Below are 12,773 nucleotides of genomic sequence, written 5' to 3'. Positions count from 1 at the left end.
ATCTTCTTCAATATGAAAAAAAATATTTACTTGTAGTCATTTCTTATTTTTGTTAAATTTATAAAACAAAAGTATATATACTCTTTTACAGTGATTTTTTTGTTAAGATTTATTCTAAAATAGTGAGACTTTACTTACTGCAATATTTACAATAAAAGATATCTTTGAGATGACAACAATCACATCTTACGTGTTACGAGGATTTCTCTCATACACACATGAAGTAACCATCACAGGAAATGAAATCACTTGGCAGAAAGGGAAGTTGCTCTATTAGCAATGATTGAACTGACTCGTGCGTTTGATTATGTCCGGAGTAAACAAGTCCCACCCCAGACAATTAAGTAAAGTGACTAGAAAAAAAAAAAATTTCAAAATGGTGATTCAAGATGACAACTGTTATTGTGATTTTTTTTCTCTTTTCTCTAAAGTTCCTTTATTATTTTGATAAATAGATGTGATATTTCAAAAGCTGAATTGAGATGAAATTCAGCAATTTGAAGAAACCAGCTTTTCTTCAAACCAATTTGAAGAAACCAGGCACACACAGGGGTCACGCTGGACCGTCTAGATTTTATTTATGACAACACTCACTCTCAAAGCTTTGATTGTTTTAAAAAAGTTTTTGTTTCAAAATGTGAGCTCATGGGTGGCTCCTGTGGCTCAGTGGGTAGGGCACCGGCCCCATAAACCCAGGGTGGTGGGTTCAAGCCCAGCCCCAACCAAACTGCAACAAAAAATAGCCAGGTGTTGTGGTAGGTGCCTGTAGTCCCAGCTATTCAGGAGGCTGAGGCAAGAGAATCGCTTAAGCCCCAGAGCTGGAGGTTGCTGTGAGCTGTGACGCCACAGCACTCTACCGAGGGTGATAAAATGAGACTCTGTCTTTAAAGTAAATAAATAAATAAATAAATAAAACAAAATACGAGCTCCACCTTAGCTCATTCTTCTCCTCTTTTTAGCCTTGTGTATTTCTGAAGTATCTGAAGCAAAATGTGAGCTGAGCTATTTGCACATTAATGGATTCCATCCAAATGACGAGGTTTCCACTCAGTTGTGTCACCGCTTTTTGATATTTGTGTCAGCCACCTGACTGGAAATTCCACAAGGCTAGGGACTATGCCGGCTTCCTGCCCAGAGCCATTTGTAACAGGTGCACCACAAGCATCCCTGAATGAAAGCATTCCCCAGTTCCTACAGGAGCAATGTCAACAAAAGGAAATGAAAGGGCTTATGTGGGTCTCTTTTGTTCTTCCTTGATACAGTTAGTTTATTCACATAAACCCAGAAGACCCTAGCATGGAAACTACAGTTTTAGTCAATGCTCTGATTTAGCAGGCTAGACAGATAAAGCAGTGACCAGCATCACCAACCAGCAACTTCCTCCTTGGTGAATTACCCACCAAATCTCTTCTGGGCTCCTGTGGGGCTGGGGTGAGAGGTAGCACAACAGAATACAGCAGCACGGGGAGGGGGTGGTCTGCACAAGGCCCCCTTCTTCCCAGGGCCGAATTTCACAGACAATGGAGAGTCCAGAAGACCACACAGATGGTATCTCTGGAGGCCACTGAGCCAGCATGTTCTACAGATTCTAATTAACTTTGTGCTAAGACTAAACAGATTAAACTCCTTTTTATCTCAGTGGTTCTTAATCCTTTTTATTTTAACCATTGAATTCTTTTAAAAATGTAATAAAAGTAATGTATCTCTTGCTCACCCCCACACCCATGTAAGTGCAAAGATGCAAAGTTGTGCATAAAGTTTCAAGAAGTTTATTGATCTCCCTTAAAAATCCTTAAAGACCAGGCCTGGAGCAGTGGCTGACGCCTGTAATCTCAGCACTCTGGGAGGTCGAGGTGGATGGATCCCTTGAGCTCAGGAGCTCAGGACCAACCTGAGCAAGAGTGAGACTCCATCTGTACTAAAAATAGAAAAACTAGCCAGGCATTGTGGAGGGCACCTGCTGTCCCAGCTACTTGTGAGGCTGAGACAAGAGGATCACTTGAGGCCAAGAGTTTGAAGTTATTGTGAGCTTTGAAGCCATGGCACTCTATTCAGGGAGACAGAGAGAAAAAAAAAAATCCTTAAAGACCAAAATCAATAACTTAACAATGTCAAGTAAATCCTGAATTTACCATCTTTAAATCACATTAACTGAAGGAGAGATGGTATTTTTTTTGACTCATTCTTGCTTTTTCTGGATACATCCAGGACAGACAATTCAGAAAAATGTTTTTGACATTTTCAAAAGAAAAAGTAAAAATAAATGACCTTTCATGTTCTTGTCATCCACACGTTTAAAACCCAAATCCATTCAAAAAAGTTGCAACCCGAGCACAACGTTCAGTTCTAAGCTTCCTTAAAGGATCTGCTAAACTGCAGTAAGGCCAGTAAAAGTGATGGAAGTGAAGGGTGACATCTAGTTCTTCCATAATTCTCTTCACCTTCCCAGCAGATGTGGAATTCAAGAGAAAAGTATGTAATTATTTTTACAGAAAGACAACACAAAATTGGAAAATAATTCAGATTGTTTACAGGCTTAGAGATATGAGCCAGTCTCTCAGAATCCCCCCAAATTTATGGCAAATGGGGCTATAAAACTTCTTGAACTACCTCTGTTTAGTCTGGTGCCCCATAGATCTGATTTTCAGACCCGAACCCCTTTTGTTTCCAGGTGGTTCACCTGGCGTGATTTACTATTTGCCACAATTCATCTAAGATGTCTTTCTTGGCTGTGTCACATTATTTATGAACAATAAATTTGTCTGTGCAGTCCCTAAACCAGGAAGGAGGAAGCCCGGTGGAGTTCTGAAACAAAGAAAAAGCTGTCCGCTCTAAGCCTGTGGAAAAACTTTTCATGCACTTTCTTTTCCCAAGAGTGGGAGGTAGGCCTGGAAAACACCACTGGCGCTGCCTCCTACAAAGTTAAAGATAAAACCAAAATGCAGGGCGGGGGGGCAGGAGGCGGGAGGCAGAGAGAAGCAAAAACACCATCCCAGCCAGCAAAACAAGACTGTGAAAGCACCTGGTCTAGAGACCCAAAGAGAAAGGGAGCAGGTGGCAGAAAGCCAAGGTTTGTGAGAAAAGTGACATTTCTTTTCTGGATTTGACCTACACTTTAGCAGTCAGTACCAAAAGTTCTCAGTAAAGAACAATTGTATTATACTAATAGGATCTTACCACTAAGCCCATCCTATGTTTTAATTTTTTATAACATTCGTAACAATCCTGTATTTTGGTGTTGCTCGTTCCCATTTAACAGAGAGGCTGAGTAACTTACAGACGGTCACCCAGCAAATAGGGGCAGAGTTAGATCTGGAACCTCAACAAAGAGCCTGCACCATCTGTGCTGCCTCGAGAAAGGCCTCTCATGTGCCTCCCCGTCTCACAGACTATTGTGAGCACATTTCTCTTCTTTCTCCTCTCTTGACCCACAGAATTTAGAAGCTCTAGACAAAGGGATCTTTAGTCAATGAGAGGACAGGGGACCTCATAACCCAGCAGAAGGACGGGCCCTTCTCCTGCCAAGGTCTCAGGTTCTCCATTTTAGAACGAGGGAACACACAGCAAGTTCTGTGTGTCATTCTGTGAAGCTCGGTGTGTAGGAACCAGAGAACTCCCTCTGGGAAGCGTGCCTGCTTGCGGCACGTACCCAACCTACGAAAACCTTGAAAACATATGTACTTGTTCTTGAGTGTGGTTAACTAAAAGTTGCCATTTGCAAAGTCCTCATCAACCGAGAGGAGAAACTTATGGGTATAATGAAGAAAAGCCCAGACTCAGAGGCCATGGGATGGTGTGAGTCGCCAGGCAGTCCCCAGCCCCCTGCAGAGACAGGGAGAAGTGCTTCCTGTGGGCTTCCTTGGCCGGACACCAGACCCCGGTTCCTCTTGCCCGACTTCCTCATGCCTCTTAGAGAAGTTGTAACTGTTTGACCCTTTATTGTGAAATAAGTAATGTGGTTGGAGTTGGAAACAAATTTTTTTAAGAAAAAAAAAAGAAAGAAGGAAAGAAAATGTATCTGATTTTCTCCAAAGCAAAGCCATCAAACTTAGTGGATACTGCTTGAAAATACACTTCAAAAAAGTTGGACCTGCCATTCGATCCTACAATTCCTCTACTAGGTATATATCCAGAAGACCCAAAATCACATTACAACAAAGACATAAGTACCAGAATGCTTATTGCAGCCCAACTCATAATTGCTACGTCATAGAAGAAGCCCAAGTGCCCATCAACCCACGAATGGATTAATAAATTGTGGTATATGTACACCATGGAATATTATGCAGCCTTAAAGAAAGATGGAGACTTTACCTCTTTCATGTTTAAATGGATGGAGCTGGAACATAGTCTTCTTAGCAAAGTATCTCAAGAATGGAAGAAAAAGTATCCAATGTACTCAGTCTTACTATGAAACCAATTTATAGCTTTCTTATGAAAGCTATAACCCAATTATAGCCCAAGAAAAAGGGGAAAGGGGAGATGGAGAGGAGGGGGGAGTATGGATGGAGGGAGGGCAATTGGTGGGACCACACCTACAGTGCATCTTACAAGGGTACATGTGAAATTGACTAAATGTAGAATATAAATGTCTTAACACAATAACTAAGAAAATGCCATGAAGGTTATGTTAACTAGTGTGATGAAAACATTTCAAATTGTATATAAAACCTGCACATTGTACCCCATGATTGCATTAAGGTACACAGCTATGATTTCATTTAAAAAAAAAAGAAAGTCTCACTCATCCATTCAACAGATACTTACAGAGCGCCTTCTAGATTTCTATATGCCTTTGGGGAGGCACCTGTGGCTCAGAGGAGTAGGGAGCCAGCCCCATATGCTGGAGGTGGCGGGTTCAAACCTGGCCCCGGCCAAAAACTGCAAAAAAAAAAAAAAAAATATATATATATATATATATATATATATATAAAATATATTTATATTTGCCCAAACTTCTCTAGGTGCCTGGAAATGTTAGTGATACAGGGATAGAAATGTCTGTGCTTAGGGAATGTCTCTGGCAGATACAAGTTTGGGACACAGAAAGTGGGGGCGGGGGGTCAGGGGTAGGGCAATCGGAAAGACAGGGGGACAGCTGATGGTAGCACTGGTGAGTCGGGGGAGCCCCTGCTGGAGGCTGACACCAAGCTGAGACCTGAAGGATCTAGGGACATGCTGTGACCACATGGGAAACGGCCCAGGCAAAGGAGTAGTTTGTTGGGGAGGACGCCTGGTGTGTGTGAGGAAGGATAAAGTGGCCAGAACAGCTGCGATGGGGGAACTTGCAGACAGGAAGGAGACAGAGAGGCAGGGGACACACCGGAAAGGACCTGGAGGCCGTGGAAAGGTGGCTTTGGGGGCACATTTGCAGTGTCTTAAAATCAGCAATGTGATCTGACCCTCTGTTCGAAGGGAGGAAAAGAGCTTGTAGCAGGGACGACAGCAAAGCAGGGTGGCCAGCTAGAAGGTATTTCAAAAATCCAGGAGAGAGATGACAACTCTTTGCACTAGACCAAGTGGTAACTAGAGGTCAGATTCTGGAATCTGTAAGAGAGAGACCCACAAAGGGACGGGGTGTGAGGTGTGAGGGAAAGAGAAGTCCTGCAGGATAAAGACGTGGGGTGTAAGCGGTTGCAGAAATGGAGTCTCCATCAACTTAGAAACTTGAGAAAGTGTCCAAATTTGCAGGATTCTGTGGTGTGGGGCAATCCTCGCTGAGCACCCCCCACCCGCTCAGTCCCTGAGCTGTATCCAGTGGCAGATATGGCTGGTGGCAGAAATAAGAAGGCAGAGAGGTGACGGGGGTGGGAGTAGGTTAATACTTATTGTCGTCTAGTCACTGTACTGGGCTCTTTACACAAGTTAATGCCTTTAATTCAAGCACAAATGTATGTGCTTGCTGCTGTTATTTCCATTTTTCAATTGTAAAAACAGGCCCTGAGTCGCATACACAGAGCTGCAAGCAGCTGGGCCCACATGGATTCAGATCAGCGTGCAGGACTGTTTGACCCCAGGGCTGCAGAGTGGAGACTCTGGTGGCCCATGGGGTGCTCATGTCCCTGTGGCCCAAGTCTTAAAACCTGTAACTCAATGAGATCATTTTAAGCTTAGAAAATGAAGTTACAAGGGCATCAGGAAAGGAGTCTGATGGGTAAAATATCAAACTATATGGAAATTAGAGAGTCTTATGAATTTTGCTGCTGAAAAGAGAAAAGCATGATGCTGCCACCTCGTCTCCATGGAATCTATTTGATGACATCTTGTAAACAGATATATCAAATGGGTGGAGTGGGAGGAGGGCCAGGGGCCTTGCATTCACAAAATCCCTGAAAGCTGCTCTTTGGTCTATTATTAATAAACATGGTCACACCCTCCCCACAGTGAAACAGAAGACATTTAACATTCAACTTTGAACCCTTATCCCAATCTGAACACAAGCGTCCGAATGCACCAAGGTGTTTATATTTTTAATGACATCAGTATACCACAATGTACATGCATATTTGTGAAATCTGAAAGTATTAGAGATATTAATTTATTTTAAAAGATTTTTATAATCTGTTTTGATATTTCTTCTTCTCCTCCTTCCCCAGTTCCTCAATACACAGCATTCTTTAAAAAGAAGGAAGGAGGGCGGTGCCTGTGGCTCAGTGAGCAGGGCGCCGGCCCCATATACCGAGGGTGGCGGGTTCAAACCCAGCCCCGGCCAAACTGCAACCAAAAAAAATAGCCGGGCGTTGTGGCGGGCGCCTGTAGTCCCAGCTACTCGGGAGGCTGAGGCAGGAGAATCGCCTAGGTCCAGGAGCTGGAGGTTGCTGTGAGCTGTGTGATGCCACGGCACTCTACCGAGGGCAATAAAGTGAAACTCTGTCTCTACAAAAAAAAAAAAAAAAGAAGAAGGAAGGAAAGAAAGAAAGAAAAGAAAAAAAAAGAAAAGGAAGGGAAGGGAGAAAGAAAGAGAGAGAGAAAGAGAGAGAAAGGAAGGAAGGGAGGGAGGGAGAGGGGAGAGAGAGAGAGAAGGAAAGAAGGAAAGAGAGAGAGAAAGAAAAGAAAGAAAGAAAAGAAAAGAGAAGAAAAGAGAAAAGAAAAGAAAAACAAAAGAAAAAGAGGGAATGGCCCAGCCCCATTTACCTTTCTAACTATACCACAGGGAGGGAAAAAGAAATTCTAAAAATACAACACATCTTTTCTACTTGGTGATGAGTGCTCCAGAGACAGGTCTTGAGCTCTGCATGAATTCCATGCTGGTGTTTTGGAATTCTGCAGCCCCTTGAGGTCCTGGGTAGTAAGCCCTAATTGCAACCAGGTGGCAAGGTTTCTAGGTGGAAAAGGCTCAACATTCAGCACATATCAATGCAATCCCCTCCTCCTGGTGGGAAGGCAGCAACGCCCTCCCCTCTGCAGCAGAATTGCTGAGAAGTGGCACTGGAGAGTTTCAGAACAGACAGCCAGGATTTAGGCAACCACAGAGTCCAAGCCCTCAGCTTTTTCGCGGCTCTGCTTTGGTGCCCACGTGCTCACTTCCTGTGTGTGTGTGTGTGTGTGTGTGTGTTGCTGTAGCATTTAAACACCAGAGCTTTATGTTTTCTGCATCTACCTCCTCCAGTTTCACCTTCATTGAAATTTCCAAAGTCTCCTCAAATTCGATCCCCCAAATTATAACAAATGCGCAGCTCCTTCTGTAGTGTTTGGGGCAAGCGGGCTGGTTCTGAATTCTTGTAGTTCATGAACTTCGCAACACTGGCTGGTCAGAGGGGCTGGCTGCGGGGTGTGTGTGTCTGTGTGTGCACATGCGTGTGTGTTCGTGTTTGTGTGCGTGTGTGCCCGCGCTGGAGAGGAAGACGTTCTGTCTGTCAGGGTGAGGGGGGTGAGGGGAGGGGATGAGAAAGGTTACTGGCAGAATTCGTTCCATCGGTGTTTCTCAAATTTTGTATCTCACAGCACACTTGAACCTATAGTTAAACTTCCGCAGCACACTTACATTATGTTGATCAAAAAAAAGAGTAAAAGAAAGAATATACTTACTGTGCTTTGAACTTGTTTCAAAAATAATTTAATTAATGGTCTTTAAAATTTTTGCGGCACACCTAAGACCCTCTTGCGCACACCAGGGCTCTGTGGCTCACCGGTTGACAATCACTGCTCTAAATAGTAGAGAGGTGACGAGGAGACTGGGGTTCAGGGAGGATGTTAGGCGCCTTTGGTTTTTCTTTCCAAAAGGCAGGCTTTTCCTAATGAGGGATCTGTTAAAATGGTCCCATCAAAATACCTTGGGAATACATGCCAACAGAGCATGCGAGAGCACAGACTGCTTTTTATTCCTTTCTTTTTTTCTTTTCTTTTTTTTTTTGAGACAGACTCTCACAGTGTTGCCCTCAGTAGAGTGTTGTGGCGTCACAGCTTACAGCAACCTCAAACTCTTGGGCTCAAGTGCTTCTCTTGCCTCAGCCTCCCAAGTCGCTGGGACTACAAGCACCCGCCACAACACCCAGCTATTTTTTTGTTGCAGTTGTCATTGTGATTAGCTGGCCTGGGCCAGGTTTGAACTGGCCAACTTCAGTGTATGTGGTCGGCACCGTAACCACTGTGCTACAGGAGCCAAGCCCAGACTTCTTTTCTTAATTGTGTTAAAACACAACATGACATTTGCCACCCTAACCACTTTTCAATGGCCGTCTGCCATCTGCAGAACTGTCAGCGCCAACTTTTGAATAAAAATCATCTTGGTTCAAATTGAGGCTCTCACACCTAGAATAATGGAATATCTGAGGCTCCGGTTTTTCTCCTATATAAATGGTGACTTTACCAAAACAAAACAACAAATAACCAAAGAGGTTGTTGTGAGGATTTGTAAAGAGCTTCGTGTGGTGATAGATGGCTGCGGTCATTCTGTTTGTAGCATGATTTCCTGGAATTCCACCCACCTGTCACCTCTCCATGAACCACCTTCCCACCCTCACCTGGTGAGGCTACTGCCCCAGGTCCCTGGCAAATGTACCTAACACCCCACAGATGCTTAGGGTATTTTTGTTCTTATTTTCTAGAACTGTTTATCATTTCCTATGGGCCCAGAAAGAAGTCTAAGCAGCTATCAGGTAAATCAAAGACTAAGTCTGTCTTACAGCTCTGTTCCAAGACATGCAAATTATCAACTCATCTCAGCAGCAGGAGTACAGAGTGCTCTGAGTCAGTGAGGCCAAGCCTGGAGCAGGGCAGGAACAGGGGGCCAGCCCTGTTGACACCGCTTTGGCAGGGCAGACTCCATCCGAGAACACAGACTCACATCTTCCTGCTTCCTTCTGCGCACAGCTCCCGCTGGCTCCGGTCGGCTGTGGACAGTCAGGGAGGCACAGCCTGCCTGCCCTTCCAGCTCAGCCTCCCCCACATCCAGTCCCCTCCAGACACCCCACAATACACCAGAGCTGCCTGTCCCAGCCTGTCAGGCCTGCTTTGTAGAGAATTTCTAAGACAGGTCAAGTTTAAAGGGCTCTAGCAGGAATTGTAATTTATATCTGTTTGTGGAACCATTCAGACTCCAATGCATCACCACACTCAGCTTTCAAATGTGATCCTTCCTTCCTTCCTTCCTTCCTTCCTTCCTTCCTTCCTTCCTTCCTTCCTTCCTTCCTTCCTTCCTTCCTTCCTTCCTTCCTCCCTCCATCTCCCCTTCTTTCCTTCTTGGAGCTGATGATGATAAATATGATTCTCCTTTGGTTAGGAAAATGGGGGAAATAAAGAAAATTTAAATAAAAAACAATAATTGTCTGAAATCTCACCAGCCAGAGATAAAAATTTTGATCTATATGCCCCCACAGTGTGTGTTTTTCTGCGCGTAACTTCAAAGTTGGAATCGTACCGTGTAAACCATCTGGTCTTCCGTCCCACTCTCCCCTCAGCACTCTCGGAACCCATACCTCACAGTTTTTAGCTTCTGTGATGTGTTAGTACACGTGCTTCGACCAACTCACTTTTCCTATTTTCCCCTATTTGCAGCCCTCCTTCTCCCCAGCCCCGCTGGCCCCGGCCAGTCCAGCTTTCTCTGGCCCAGAAATCCCCGATTGGTCGGAGCTCAAGCTCCATCTCCTCCACTATCTGCTCATTTCTGCCAAGTGAACTTTATAAAATATGAAACATTTAGAACTTTCCTGCAGCCCTGACAGCGTCTCTCCCAGCTTGGAGCATCAGTGTCACCAGAGCTGTGGCCTTCGGGGTACAGTGCACACTCCTCACTCTGAGAAGGGAAGTTCTCCTCACTCCCCCTCTCTGGGCCTATCTCCCTCCCTCACCCCCAGCCTCAGCCTGTCAGTCCTGGACCCCTGGGCCCTGGGACGCATTCTGCCTGGGACACCATTCTTGTCCTTGCACACCTGCCTCCTTTCTTTCTGTATAAACCTACTGATCCTTTATGAGCAGCCAGCAGCAGCCCCTTCTCCACCTTTACCTCGACCTGCCCCAGGAGGGCTGAGGCCCCCAACGCTGGTCCACCCTAGTGCAGTGGGCCTCCTCCCGCCCAGAGGGTTCCCAGACTGTGCAATGCATCAGAGTCACCTGGGAGGCTCGTAGGACTCCACTGCCACACCATCAGCTTCACAAGGTCAAGGTGAATTTGCTTTTCTGACCATTGCACAGGTGATGCTACTGATGCTTGTCTGGGGACCAGAATTTCAGGACCACGGCTTTAGCCTGAGGTGCTGTATCACAAGTGACTGCTTGTGTTTCCCCTTCTGCACAGTGACCTCCGTGGAACAGGTCAGAATTGAATCCTCAGGTCCTCATACGTGGACAGCACATAAAAAAAGACCTCCAGAGCAGAACCTTCCAGGAGCTCCCAGACTCCACAATCAAGTGGAGACTGTGACTGAGAAGCCATCAGCTTCTCCCGGCAGGCTCAGTCCAGCCTCGGATTCCTGAGGGGTGATTCAGAGTGCAATCTGGGGTGACACGCTGCAGGAGTCATGTGTAGAAGCCCCTTGATCACTTGTGGAATTTCCCTAGAACCTGAGAAATCTCCCTTTAAATCCCCTTTCCTCGATGGATTTTTCCATCACAGATGCCTCAAGAATTAGAATACTGTGGCATTGTTTGTGGGCACATCACTCATGTGTAAACTTTTCTCCTAACTTTGCTATCAGGAGCCACATAAGAATATAAAGGAAGCTACCTGGGGTTTACCTTAAAATGTTAGTAAAATGAAATGTTTTCATATGAAAATTCTTTGCATTCCTGGTAGAAAACAAGAATGTCAGAGCTCCTGGTCCGGGAAATACAGTGTCATACGGTGTCATGGAGAAAAAAGCCCCTTTGAACCTAACAGAAGCTTTTTATGGAAAGAATTCTGTTGTATCCACTGCCCCGCTAACCACATCTGCTTTCGCACAGATAACACGCTCAGTCTAAACCCGACCGCACCACAGGGTTCCCTCAGCTCCCACTAAGAGATGGAGCAGGAACAGAGCGCTGCTTCCCTAAAGTGTCCGGGGTTCATTTTTACATGCTGAACTTCTGGATGTTAAGACAGTCTTTTAAAATATGCTAACAAATTGTACATTAGTCATTTCTATAAAAGTGCTAGTAATTTCTATAGTGGTAACAAATAAAAGAACTCATGTAGACTTTATGTTCCCTAAGAACCCTATAAAAGAAATTTTAATTTCCTTAGGAAAACTTGGCCTGGGCAGGTTTAGAAGTTAGCTTTCCTCCCCAGCAGAAAAAATAATGCAGCGAGGTCAGAGGAGCAATCCAGCTCCTCACAACACGCTTTCCTCAACTTTCTTTGGAAAAGTTGTCCAGCCTTTATGAAGCTAGCCAGGTCTGATTATTTTCTTCTTTCATTAACACTATAATCACCAGGGCACAAAAGATTTAATATGTGAAAACATGCGCAACGATTCAGAGTGATACACTCATGGTGATTGGCAATGAACATGACTTACAGTTATTCATCAATATGAAAGAAACACAGCCAAGGCCACAGACACACTCAGCCGATTCTTATCTGTGTGCAACATCAAGTCTAGGAATAGGCATGACTTTTTCCTCATTCCCTCCTGAAACAGAAGGAGGATAAGATTTACCCTGAAGAAACCAAGTGGCTCTTTCTTGAGTTCTAGCCTCTTTCTAAGTATATGCATAACTAGATAATCAACAAACAAGAACTCAGGAGTTCCAGTCTGTTGCTCTTGAAAAAAGTGATAATTTTATGTCTCACACAAAAAAGAAACACTCTTATCAATATTATTCAAACTTGAGTCGGAATTCAGAGAATTCAAAAAGCTGTACACAGAGACAGACATACAAAACCATTTCCTAATGACAGTTGACTGAAATTAGAGAATAACAAAACCAAATGATTTATAGAGAAACAAACCATTTCTTTGAAGTTTTGATGATTGGATCTGATGATATTGATTTACCAAAATACACATGTAATAGAAAATGTTGTAAATTTACCTGGAACATAATCACAATGGTGCAATCTTTCATCATTCATGTTTTTAAAAGGGATTCTGTGATTAACTTGTATTTTATTGTATTTTATTTCTTTCATTCATGCATCAAATTATATTTATTAAATTCCCCATTGCTAAGCCTGGTATTAGATATAAATGAGTTATTATTAAAATTCACTAATGCTGTGCACTAAAATTTCTTAATAAAAATTTCTAGCCAGGCAAGGTGGCTCTCTCCTGCGGCCCCACATGCCTGGGAAGCTGAGGGCAGGAGGACCAGTGAGCGCAGGAACTCTGGGCTGCAGTGATCTGTGGATGGAA

This window comes from Nycticebus coucang, chromosome 1, assembly GCF_027406575.1.
Source record: "Nycticebus coucang isolate mNycCou1 chromosome 1, mNycCou1.pri, whole genome shotgun sequence".
NCBI classification, from domain to species: Eukaryota; Metazoa; Chordata; class Mammalia; order Primates; family Lorisidae; genus Nycticebus; species Nycticebus coucang.
The sequence above is the reverse complement of the archived record's forward strand: the minus strand, read 5'-3'. Positions refer to the sequence as shown.